Source organism: Apium graveolens, chromosome 5 (genome assembly GCF_009905375.1).
Source record: "Apium graveolens cultivar Ventura chromosome 5, ASM990537v1, whole genome shotgun sequence".
NCBI classification, from domain to species: domain Eukaryota; kingdom Viridiplantae; phylum Streptophyta; class Magnoliopsida; order Apiales; family Apiaceae; genus Apium; species Apium graveolens.
The window spans coordinates 217,644,773-217,658,345 of record NC_133651.1 but is presented as its reverse complement, the minus strand read 5'-3'; the positions used below and the strand labels follow the sequence as shown (position 1 = coordinate 217,658,345).

At 32.0% G+C, this 13,573-nt stretch overlaps 2 long non-coding RNA genes across 2 annotated transcripts; one reads left to right on the top strand and one right to left on the bottom strand.

The window, feature by feature from the left end:
* Positions 1 to 520: 520 nt before the first annotated feature.
* On the top strand, positions 521 to 3,329 carry LOC141724839 (uncharacterized). The gene is made up of 3 exons (XR_012576910.1): positions 521 to 658; positions 2,554 to 2,724; positions 2,877 to 3,329. It is a non-coding gene; the product is annotated as an uncharacterized LOC141724839 (long non-coding RNA).
* A 143-nt stretch (positions 3,330 to 3,472) lies between these two features.
* Positions 3,473 to 6,145, bottom strand: LOC141724838 (uncharacterized). The gene is made up of 2 exons (XR_012576909.1): positions 5,355 to 6,145; positions 3,473 to 4,966 (listed from the first exon to the last, which is right to left on the bottom strand). It is a non-coding gene; the product is annotated as an uncharacterized LOC141724838 (long non-coding RNA).
* Between the last annotated feature and the right edge of the window lie 7,428 nt (positions 6,146 to 13,573).

Sequence of the window (13,573 nt, the reverse complement as noted above, 5' to 3'; positions counted from 1 at the left end):
TATCTCATTGTGGGCTGTATTTTTGTAAATATTTTTAAAAAGTAGTGATTTAAAAAATTAATATTTTTGGTAATTTCTCTTGTTAAAATCATGGTTTGAATTTCTCGGAGTTATCCAATTAATATTTTTTTATAAATTAGTCAAGCTATTCAATTTTTAAAAATCTGATTAATGGTGACATAATTTTCACAATAAGCTTGAAAAACTGATTTTTTATTTATTTATGAGTGTATTAAGAATATACTGATTTTAATAAAATCTAATCTTAATTGTCTCTTTTAATTATATCTAATGATTGACATTGTTTTGACGGTAAATGACCAAAATTTTGGATAAAAATTACTTAAACTTATTATATATAAGGATATAACGGGAGTACATGTACTTAAACGGGTATATTACGAGTCAGCTATCTAACTTCAGTTTTTATCTTTTGTCATTTTTACTAAATTTCCCGAATTTTTTATATTTAAGTGACAAAAAGTAATATTTTAATTATTCAATCCCTTTGCAATCCTTTTCTCCATTAATCCCTTGCAATCCTTTTGTTATCTTCATAAATATTCCGAAACAAAAAAATTATCGTTGTGTTATAAATTAGCAAGCAGAAAAATTCACTCCGTTTCTTGCTGATTGGATTCATTACCTCGCCAAACAGGTTGTTAGTAATAGATTATCTCTTTTGTTTAAAGCTCCTGTCTTCTGCTGGGAAATCATGATGAATGAATTGTTGTGATTATCATTTGCAAATTTCCTCAATTTATTAGTAAAAAATTGATGCATGATTACAACTTACTGTTTCATATTGGAAATTATGATATCATTTTGGTGAATTATCATAGTAGCTTTCTGCCAGAAATTACTAATTTGTTGTGATTTATTGCCAAATTCACATCTCCCCTTTAATTGTCAATTTTATATACTTATTTATTAATGAAATGGTTTTGTGTTCATACACAAACTTTACTTATGCCCCCACTTTCATATTCTTGTAGTACCTTACAAAAGTATAATTAAGACTTTATGTGTCATGTTACAGCTTTATCCTTTGAGCCGAATTAAGTATGATTGTCATTTACAAACTTCACATTTTCCCCGTCATTGTTGATTCTATATACTTGTAATTCCGTAAACAATAATGTGTGATTACAACTTTCTGTTTAATATAAAAGCTTTTATCTTTCTTCTTTAAGATTATGACATTACTATGATTTCAAATACGGAAATCACATCTGCTCCTCTTTCATATCCTTTTAATACTTCATCACACGTGCATAGTTAAGTGTCGTCTTGATGTAAAGTTCACAACTTTCTGCTAGAAATTACTACTAATCACATCTTCCCCTCGGTTGTCAATTTTATATATACTTGTTATCACGAACTTTACATATGCTTCTCTCTCATATTCTTGTAGTTCCTTACAGATGTACTATAATTACGACTTTCTGTTCGATGTAAAAAGCTTTTTTTTGCTGCAAAATTATGAATACATTGTTATTTGTCATCAAAAAATTTCACATTTTCCCCCTAGGTTGTTAACTGTTAATTCTTTACTTGTAATTCCTTTCAGAAAATGCATGATTAACGCTTTCTGTTTAACATAAAGCTTCTATATATCATTCTGTCCGATATAGAGCTTTTAAATTTCTGCTTGTAAACTTGGTATCATTGGGACGTAACGAATTTCACATCTGCCCTAATACTTCGCCAAACATGCATAGTAAAGTATCTTCTTGATGTAAATTTTATAACTTTCTGCTAGAAGATCGTGTATTCATTGTGTTTTTCATTTCCAAGTTTCACATCTCCCCCTCAGTTGTCAATTTAATGTACTTGTTTAAGAATTATGAAATCGTTTTGTTTTCATACACAAATTTGACATACACCCCTCTTTCATATATTTCCTTACATAAGTACTTTAATTGCGACTTTCTATTTTATGCAAATGATTTTTTCTTTCTTCTGAATTCATTTTGATCTGTATACTTGTAATTCCTTTCAGAAAATGCATGATTACCACATTTAGCTCAATATAAAGCTTTTATCTTCCTGTTCGATGTACAGCTTTAAACTTTTGCTTTAAAATAATGATATGATTGTGATCTCATATACGAATTTTGCATCTGCACTCTATGCTTATCAAAACATGCCTAGTTAAGTATGTTCCTGATGTAAAGTTTATAACATTCTGCTAGAAGATTACGAATTTATTGTCTTGACTCATTTTCAAGTTTCACATCTCCCCCTCTTTTTGCTCTTTTTAAACCTGACCAAACATTCCTACTTGAGTTGTTTGATGCGTTAGACTATTTGTTTGATATGTTTGAGGTAAAGCTTTTATCTTTCTACCAAAGATCGTTAATGAAAAATTATCAGATTGTTGTGATTTTTGGTATACAAATTTCACATCTTCCCTCAATTGTGACTTTCTGATCCTTGTAAGTAAATTTAACTTTCTTGCTTTTTTGAACTCAGATTAGAGCTTTGACTAATTTATATTGAAACCGTATTAATGTTTTTTGCTAAATATTTCATTGAATTTTTGAATGACAGTATATCCAATGATTGAACGCTATGAAATGGAGGAAGAAGCAGAAAGTGGATCGTATGTGGATGGGAAGGATATGTCTAATCAATGCATCAAGGAAGGGGATATAATTAATTTGCAAAGACCTTCTCTTCAATAAAAACAGGGATTTTCTTGTCAAAAATAACAATGAGCAGGTATGTATCGATTACATAACTAAAGATAAAGTACATTCTGTTTACTTGTGTTGAAGTAGTTAACTTTAGAATATTCTGTGTCATATCTTCGAAAATTTGTATTTTTTCTCAGATTTGAAAAATAATATAATGGCTAAGAACATTTTTTGTAGGTTAAGGCTGAGCAGTTGGCAGGAAAGGTCGTAGCAATATGTTTTTTCCCACTATCTGTTCGTTCTGATACCTTGCATCAGTGGACAGACTCTTTGATGGATGTATACAATAATTGTCAAGTTGACAATAGTTTTGAAATTGTTTTCGTTGCTGCTACTGAATTTTATGATGTCAGAAGGCAAGAAATTGTGCTTCAGCAATCTCTTGACAGGGATTCAGAGAAGCGTTTTGAATATATGTTTTCTTGCATGCCATGGACTGCCATCCCATTTTTTGATATAACATCCAGGAAGCGTCTGCAAAGAAGCTTCGCTGCTGAAGTACGTAGGTATACACCTGCCATGTTTGTCATTGAGTCAACTGGCAGAGTTTTTAAACTTTCTTTGCGGATGCTTAATGTCTACGGAGCCTTAGGCATTCCTTTTAGTGACAAAAAGGTTAAATATCTAGAGGCACAAGATGACGCAATTGCTAGGCAGCCCTCTTTGAATGCACTTCTCGCCTCCCCGCAACGTGATTATGTTATCTTGAATAAAGGAGATAAGGTATGTGTTAGAATATGAAGATATGTAAAAGAGATAACAGAGATGTAAACTAAAGAAAATAAAGAACACTGTATTTACAAAATGATTACATTGTGTAAGGTTGGTTACAAGAAATGAGTAATGAGCTTATATAGTGTACACAGAGCTAGTTGATTAATTCACATATTGACTAAAGTGCCCTTCATACATCTAACATCCCCCCTCAAGTTGGATGTGGTAGAGAAAATGAGAACATCAAACTTGAAGATCAACATCGAAGAAGTAACAAGACCTTTGAATCCAGACACCAAGCTTGTATAAGACTGAAAAAGGTAACCGCAAGGCATGATGAAAGCAACAGGTAAGGCAATGGCAACAAAAGCCAAAGCAACAATGTGCAACGAGCATTAGCAGGAGCACATAACGAACTCCATGAAACACCCCACAGAGGTAACAAATGCACAATGGAGAACAAACCCACAAAGGGCAACAAACTCACTAAGGAGCATCAAACCCACAAATGGGTACAAGCCACGTAGTGCATAAACTCACTAAGAAGTAACAAACCCACAAAGGGCACCTACCATGTTGACAATAGCAACAATGATCAAGAAAAATGCAACAATGCATTATGCATCTAAATGCAGTAAGAAACAAACTCGCAAGGGGAGAAGAAACCCATACAAGGGCACAATAAACCTATAATTTGCCTTAAAATCACAAAAGGCTTAGAACCTATAAAGAGGCTTCGAATATGAGTTTTAGAAAATTTCACTACCAAAAATAATGAGATAACGTATCAAATGTGGCAACTGTTATGGTGTCTTCCGGTATCATCCAAACAAAGAAAGTTGGATGTGCTAACCACTGACTGAACAAACATGCCGCCTCAACCACTGATAAAACAGAAAGATTGACCAAACTTCCAAAATGTGAAACATTATTTGCTTCAATTATAACTCTCAATATTAGAGAATATACTAAACTTGCTACAGATGTCTGTGTTGTACCAATAAGATTTAATTTGCTTGCTGGGACCCCAGTTTGAAGAATCTGTGCTCCCACAATATCAGATGACATATTTCCTAACTTTTCACATCAGGCAGAGAGCAGAGAGTCTTCTGATGAACTACTCCATCATGTTTCTAGCAATTTCGCAAGATGGAGGACACCAGAAGAAAGCTTATTTGTCAACCACGTAAGATAAACCATAATAGGAAGTGAAGATATCATTAAATCAGCAGGAAGCTTCAAGCAGGTAACAGGTTCATACTTGGATAAAAGTACACCAAATAATGTTGCACCCACAATCTCAGATATGAGATCAATTCGACAAAATATGACACTCGCTTTAGCAAGAGCAACGGGCCGATTTGTTCCTGCTAACAGATCTACAACAAGTTGGAGGGCAAGCGTGCAAGTCTCATACAACTATAATTCCTCCATAAACTCTTCTAAGTTCTAACAAACAATTCCTCAAACAGTTTCTGTGTGCATTCCATCCACAACTTGCAGAAATAAGAAAATCGATCATTTTACACAATCAGCTCCAATATTCCTCCGTTCTAACCAAAACACTCAAACATAATAAGTTCTTCATCTCAACCATCAAACAAGTCAAGTAATTCTAATGCACAATGCTTATACGTCTGGGTAATCAACAAATAACACTAAAATTCTCAAACGCCGGTTATATAGAGACAACAAAATGTAACTGCAAACCGAGTGAGAAGATTTGACAAACATTTTATGTGCACGGAGATAATTGTTTATAAGAAAATGAAATCAGTTGAAAATTGGAGCAAAACACAAGAAACTAGGTTAAGCAATTTATGAAACAGTTGATGTGCCAACTTATCTCTGATATGTATGCAGTAAAACTTGATTCATAGAAATGCATACAGAACAAAAATGATGCGAGAATGAGCGTCACAGTAGTACATCGAAGCGTACATTGGAGATTACTCGTAGATAAGCAACTTCTGCATAATCAACTGGACAAGAACAACGATCCAAAATCGCAATACAAATTTCACAGCAGCAGAATTTGAACAACAAATTGATAGATCGAAACTCTGATAAAAAAAACAATGAACAAGCAGAGTGAAATCAACCGAAAATATGAAAGAATTGATCTCGTGGCTCTGATACCATGTTAGAATATGAAGATATGTAAAAGAGATAACATAGATGTAAACTAAAGAAAATAAAGAACACTGTATTTACAAAATAATTACATTGTGTAAGGTTGGTTACAAGAAATGAGTAATGAGCTTATATAGTGTACACAGAGCTAGTTGATTAATTCACATATTGACTAAAGTGCCCTTCATACATCTAACAGTATGCTTTTTGATATTTAATATAATTGACAAGTCTTGTAGTACGCCGTACATGGGCAGTACCGTTTTCTCTTTTCATTTCCTTTTTTCTTGTTCCTGGACTTCCATATTGACTATGGAGTATCATCCTTTAGCTCTATTCTTGTGACCTACTTCTTGACAGGTGCCTATTCATACACTTGAAGATAAGGTGGTAGGTCTATATTTTTTCGAAGAGGATTATACAGCTGGGGACCTCACTGAAGGACTTAAGACTGCTTATGAAAGGCTTGCAGTCGAGCAAAACTTTGAGATTGTGTTCATTTATCTTAGCGACACGCCGCAAACTAGGCAGAGAACCAGTGAAAAAACATTCTGGAAACATTTTGAGACTATGCCTTGGTTGGCGCTCCCATTTAAAGACTCGAATAGTAAGGTATTGAAGCGGGTTTTGGAGTACCCTTCTGTAGAATATTGCGCTGAGGAGGAACCACCCAATTTTGTGATTTTTGGGCCTCATGGAGAGTTTATTGAACCATTTGGCACAAGCATCTTGTTCCGATATGGAACTAAAGCATACCCGTTCACTCGTAATGTAGCTTGTTGAGTAACCAGCTCATCTAAAACCTTAAAGTATTAGAGGAAGGCCCAATAGGATCATATATTTAACACTCCCCCTCACTCGAAAGCCCATTTAGGGGTCGAAGAGTGGAACACCGGCACCCATCTTTTGGGGCATTAATTGCCTTTAGTGTCCACATTAAATTGTGAGAATGTTGGGGGTGGCTGGGAATCGAACCTTAGTTCTCCCGCCAGCCTAAGCTCTGATACCATGTTGAGTAACCAGCTCATCTAAAACCTTAAGGTATTAGAGGAAGGCCCAATAGGATCATATATTTAACATAGCTGCAAAGTTAGAAGCAGAAAAAGTGAAGGACCTGAAGCTGGAGATGCTATGGGATCAGAACACTGACTTTACAAGGAAAGATGGGTCGAAGGTGGGTTCTTTTGATAGTTTCATGCATGTTTTGAATTCCCTCAGTTAGCTTCTTTAATTTAGACACAGTATTTGACAAGCCTCGTACTAGGTGCTGGAAGTAATTTAGAAATAAAATGTTTAGCACTTCTTTAATATACATATATATTTATAGGCAAACTAAAGAAGTATACACCCGTAGATTTACGAAATTCACGAATTGTTAGACAAACTAACCCATTACAATAGGCAAAGAAATTTGGAATGTAATACTTAACAGGATTGTCAATTATAATAGGCTCGGCTAAGGATTTATTAAGTAGAGAATATACAGAATGAATCTCGAACTTTCTATGTTCACTAGGTTTGTTAGCATGCCGATAATATGAAAGGAGATGATGACGAGTAGAACGAAGGTCATTAGTTGAAATTGAGAGGTGAGTTTTGACGAAATAAGAACTAGAAATTAAAGATAACCATGATTTACAAATGAGCTCGCAGGGGCACTTATTTTTTGCCATTTGCAATCATCTTATTTTGCAACTAAATGTAATTTTTAACAGATTTTTTTAAATTTACATTTGTGGTTGCATATATGGTTGCTAGCAGTTGCAGATATGATTGCAAATGTAACCTCCGTATTTTTGCAAATATTTTTTGAAAGATAGTATGTTTGCAATTTGTTTTAAAAAATGACAGTATTTTTACAAAAATTCTTTTTAACTTGGGTATTTATGAAACAAGCCCTATTATTCACTAATATTAATTAAATTGATATATACGCAATTGAGTATTATTAAGTTTACATTTAATCTAAATCTGATTCTTTAAAATGGTGTCATCTGTACCAAACCAAAAATATCCGGTATATGTCGCTTAATGGAGGTGTGAGAAGGGTAGGATGTACGTAGTTTTCTCCTCATTCTTTCAAAGAGGTTGTATTCTGAAATATCCTCGGATTGTGTGTGCGTGTAAAAATACGTATAAAGTAAGATGAACAATATAATATATATGCAAGAATCAATATCAATGTGAAAAATAAGATCACTTAAATTGAAAAGTTTCGAAACAAAGGTTAACCCATGATATTATTTAACATATCTAAAATTCAATTTCAAATAGGTATTGTTGAATAATAACAAATATATGTGTGATTGATTCTTGCAAAATGTTGATATGTATAATAATTGACGTGTATATATCACCGATCTTACACAATTTTCAATTTTCGAAGCTTATGTAAATGTAAAATTGATTATTTGTTATGGCCTAGTGGCTTAAAACAAAAGTAGTCTTTTGTTTTTGTTTACTTTTGTCGTAGTAAAACAAAAACAAAATTAATTAACTTTTAATCAACAGATAATATGTTGATTTTATAATGGGCTTGTTGGTTAAAATCAATATATTTATTATCTATCTATATTATCATATGAAAGATGAAATATTAAAAATTTGGTTATTAATCTTTGATTATCTTTATTTTGGTAACTCTAAATCTGTAATTATATTTAATATAAAACACCTTTCTTAATAGACTTATACTCGCAATATAATTATATAAATATAAATATAATTAAATATATATAATGGTTTGTAGTAGGAACAAAATCATATATATCTATCTATAATATTATATTATCCTAAAACCTGTGCGATATACGGTTGTTTTAAATATTTGTTATTTAATACTTTTATTTTAATATTATATTAAACGATTAATTATAGTTATTAATAAAATTAAATAATATGTTGTTTTTTAGCCCAATATCATTATACTGACCAACGAATTATTTTTTAGTTTAATTTTTTTATCTCGGTTCAATAGTATAATTGTTTTAACACCTTTAGTAGTATCTATTATTTTATTTTAACTCAAACACCATCTATATCTGACCAAATACAGTCTCATACTCGCTTACTGTGCCCGATTATATATAACTTTATTTTAGGAGTTTCATAATTTTTAACAATGATATTATATAAGATAATTATGCAAAAATAATAAATTAATTAAGTGAGGGGAATTAAGTAATTTTAGCAAATACCGACCGATTATCAAACATTTTAATGTTTAGTCTAAACCTTTGTGATTCACGATTATTTTAAATAATTGTTATTTGAATGTTAAAATTTTATTAAATATATTTGTTAAAGCTATAAGTACATGTGAATAAGTAAATTAGAATATAACTTTTATTATATTATAATACCTATTTTATAATAATTAGGTTTTAGAAATAGATAATTTAATAAACTTAACTAAAAGATATAGGTTCAATTCTCATTCATAACAATTTCCTATCAATGTTGGAAAATTTTTACCAGACAAAATATGTTTAGTTCAATCTTCGTTGGTGATTTGGTTTATCAACATTAGTTTCAGAGTCGTGAACATGAATCTTATCTAATTCACGATAAAACTCTCTTTTTTCTGTCCATTCTTTTGTAATATTATATGTTAAAATAATAAATTAATTAAGTTGGAAAATTATATGATTTCAGCGAGTACCGACCGACTACCAAATTTTTAATATTTCGTTTATTATAATGTAGTATAGATAGATTGATATATAGATAATCAGTATATTTTAAAAAAATTATCCATAATATTTTTAGAGAAAGATTTGTTTTATTTGGAAAAAATAAAAAAGACAACATGTTTTACTTAAAAGATATATATATATATATATAAAAGAATTGTCTAAAATATTTGTAGCGAAAGAGTTGTTTTAGTTTGTGAAAATAAAAAAATATAAAGTAATTGGTTATAAAGTAATTAAGTAAAAACAATTGAGTAAAATAATGAAATTTTTTAAGTAAGCGCAATTATGTAATTGAAGGAAGGACCATATTAACCAATTTTTTTACGGGGTAAAATACCAAAATACACGCCATTTTAGGAGATTTGCCCAAAATGCATATTGGCGGGATGTTCCGCCTTTTTTACCCACTAAATAAGCATGTAGGGGATACGAATTCAGTTTTAAAAATTTAACAAAGGATACGCATTTTGTGAATACGCATGTTGAACATTCGTATTCTTTGTAAAAGTAAAAGTGAATATGCATGTTCAACATAACATGTGTATTCTTTGTTAAAGTTTAGAATGTTGAATACGCATCCATTAAATGCGTATTCCGTGGGTATTTTGGGCAGTTCCCGCGCATCTGGGCATTTTGGGCAGTTCAAGGTGAAAAGTAGTGTATTTTGGGTATTTTTCTTTTGTATGTTAGTATCTTTAGTTTATTTTTGCGGCACACTACACCATAGAATGCATATAGCAACAGCAAAAATTTATTGCCTAAAGGGCTTTTTATGTTGCAGTAGAAAGTATGGCAACAAATATGGAAAATTTTGGCGTTGCATCCGGTGGTGATGCAATAGGGGTCCTATAACAACGTTTTGAGCCATGTATAGCAACAACACAACCTCATTGCAGTAGACAATATTTAGCAACAAAATATTTTTTACAGCAACACAGTAAAATCATTGCAATAGATGTTTTTGTCTGCTAAATAACCAGCTTAAGGCAACATTAATTGGTCCTATTGTAATAAATTTTAGGTCAAATTTAACAAATATTGCAACAAAATTTGAACCAACTGCAATATTTTATGGCTGATGTAATTTTAAACGGTAACGAGTTTGGACATAATTGCAACAGTATTTTAAAAAAAAAATTGAAAGGAACTGTTTGTAAAATATACTAGCCAGGCATTTTTTATGCCACAAAACCAAGCAATTGTCATTCAAAAGTACCATGACCAAATTAAAAGCAACTCTCAGGCTGTCCCAACATCATCCTTACAAACATTCATAATTTAAGTCTATTTGAAAATACCAATAGCTAGCTAAACCAAATTTGCGAGAGAATTTAGTCGCACACAACTAAACCAAATTCGAGTTCGAATTTAACAAAAGAAGCTAGCTATAGGAAACTGCAGATAACTTAAAGATAAATTAAAGTAAACATCAGATGGCCCCTGCAACTTCATCTTCATCTCCATCTGCATCACCATTATCGTCGCTAACTTTTTCTGCATCCTCATAATCATCTTCATTTTCATCAATCTCGGCAGAACTTTGAGCACATAGTTCTTCAACATCGATATTTAGACCAGGATTCAGTTCATCAAGTTTTTCAAAAATCTTCCTTAGCTTCTTCTGCATTTTCTCCTCCATTGCAGCAGCTAGCTTTTCAATTGCTTTTTCCAGTTCCGAAGAATCTGCTTTTCCCTCTTTTGTCAATTTTTTCTTCGTCTTCCTTGTTATGACACTCCTTCCAACAAGCCAGTTAGGCCCATGAGCTGCAAGATCAAGATCTGCCATCTCCTCATCCTCATCAGTTGATTCTTGAGGAGTTTTTCCATTTTTTTTCCTACGTATAAAATTGAGCAACAAACATTAATTTCAATAAAATACAATTTCTCCTTGTAAAATTTATGAAAAAATAAAGCAGGGCTAATTATTAACAAAAATACTTATAAAATTTGTCATAAAATCTGAAGATGCAATTTATGAGCAAAAATACTTGTAAAATTGGTCAAGAAATATAAAAGTGCTATTTTTACCATCATTTTATGGCCTTTGCGGGTTTTTGGATAAATTGCCTTCTTTGTTTCTTGTGCACGGACATCTTTACCAATTTTCTAGAATAAAATAAAATGTATCAGTTTTCTTACAAGAAATAAATGAAGGGACTGGTAAACAACAAATATGGGTACGTCATACCATTTCATTACGAATCTGAGCAAAACTAGTGCGCCCAGCAGTATGAGTATCAGTCACATTCTTTCGATTTTTTTTATTTATTTCAGCTTTTTTCTTGACTGATTCATCACTCCAGTACTTGAGAAGCACCTTGAACTGTTCCACTGGAATATTTGCAGGCCTGCTTTTCATCATTTCAGCGTCGGTATCAAATTTGGTATAACATGCACTCTTAACACGAGATTTATATACCCTCCAGTCATCAGCAAGGCTTTTAATTACCCAATCCTTGCCTTCCTCAGGAATTATGTACTTTGTCTAATAAGGTATATAAAAATACGGATAAGAATCAAGAAAGAAGCAACTATTTACGATAAACATGATCACAGATTTTCTGATTTTCCCCCCAATACAACATGCAATCATTGGGACAAGCGTGTATTTTCTGATAATCAAGACCTAATTCTCTAATCATATTTTTGGCCACCTTAAAAGAAGAAGGCAGATTAACATCAGGAAATGCCTCCTTTATCAACTTCAGAATACCACTAAAGGCACCCTCAGAAAAACCATGAGTGCATTTTAATAAGTAAAGTTTCACTACAAATCCTAAAAGAGTAAATTGTTCACACCCCGGATACAAAGGTTGTTTCCCTTCCTCAGCAAGCTTATAAAACCTTTTTGCTGTGTTATTCATTCCATTCCTAACTCTACTTTCATCACGAATCATTTTATCAAAATCTTCACCTAGGCCCATACCACTATCACAATTCATCTCCTGATCAACTTTTTTAAACTTAGGGGTTGACACTTCGTATACCCAATTAACAAATGATGGACACAGACCGTTACTAACGAGATGGTCATACACGTCTTCTTCAGAAAACCAGAAACGATTACTGCAATCTTTGCAAGGGCATCTTAGTTCAGATCCTGTGGCAAAATTATCGAAAGCATTTTGTATAAAATCTGTCACCCCATTACTATAGGCCTCACTGTACTTTGGAAGTGAAACCCAAGTCATATTGATTGTTCACAAACCTATTTTCTACACAAAGAAAGAAACAAAAGACATACATCATAAATTATATAATCATAATTATAAAATCTCATTTATAAAATGAGATTTTATCAATACAAGCCTAACCATTCCTAATTAAAATTCATATTGAAAGATCTCATAGTTATAAACTAAATCAAAAAATAAACAAACAAAGGTATAATCGATGACAACATAGTCAGTACTCATACAATAATCACAAAACAAAATCCCTAATTAAAATTATACACAACCGATTAAACAAAATAACTAAAACAAAAAAATAGAACATGCACAATCGATTAAAATGTATTTTGAGGATAAGAAACAAGATTGAACATAGAAAACATAATCAATTAAGATTTGAAAGAAGAACAATCACATGGTATTTTGTAATCAAACTTATAATCGATTTAGGGAAAAAGATTTGAAGCAAGGATCTGTGTTTTACCTTTTTGGAGCTTCAAACTTCTACGAGCTGTGTTTCTCCTCAGATTCTCCTCAGATTCTCCTTTCTTTGAGCTGTGTTTATAAGCTTTGTTCTTCTTCCAGCTGTGTTTACTTTGTCTGAAAATATAATCTCCAGCTGTGTTTACTTTGTTCTTCTACGAGCCTCTTTTCTTTTTCTTTTTTTTTTTTTATTTTGGGAAGCCCGGCAAGTCTTTTAGAAAAATCCCACCCAGCAATGTTTCAGAAGCCCGCCATTTATTTGGCTAATTTTTTTAATGTACTGCAACGCCTAATAACTCTTGTTACAATAGATAGCTAATTGTTAACCTTTTTCTTTTTTTGCACTTCAATTGCAATAATTTTAAAAGTCCTTGCAATATATATACAATGGTCTACCAATTGCAACATCATTTCTCAAATTTTGAGAAATGTGGTTGCCATAGCCATTCTATGGTGTAGTGGTAGCTGTATCCTATCCAACGATGGCCGGGGTACAGCTCCCATATTTATATACACATATATATAATGCATATACATATATATATATATATATTGATATGCACACATAACACACATTTTCTTTTCCGAAGATTCGAACCCTCGACCTCCTCGAAGAGAAGCGAGGAAGATATCGTGCCTAATAAACTTTTTACTTTTCTCTGCTTTTCGACCTCTC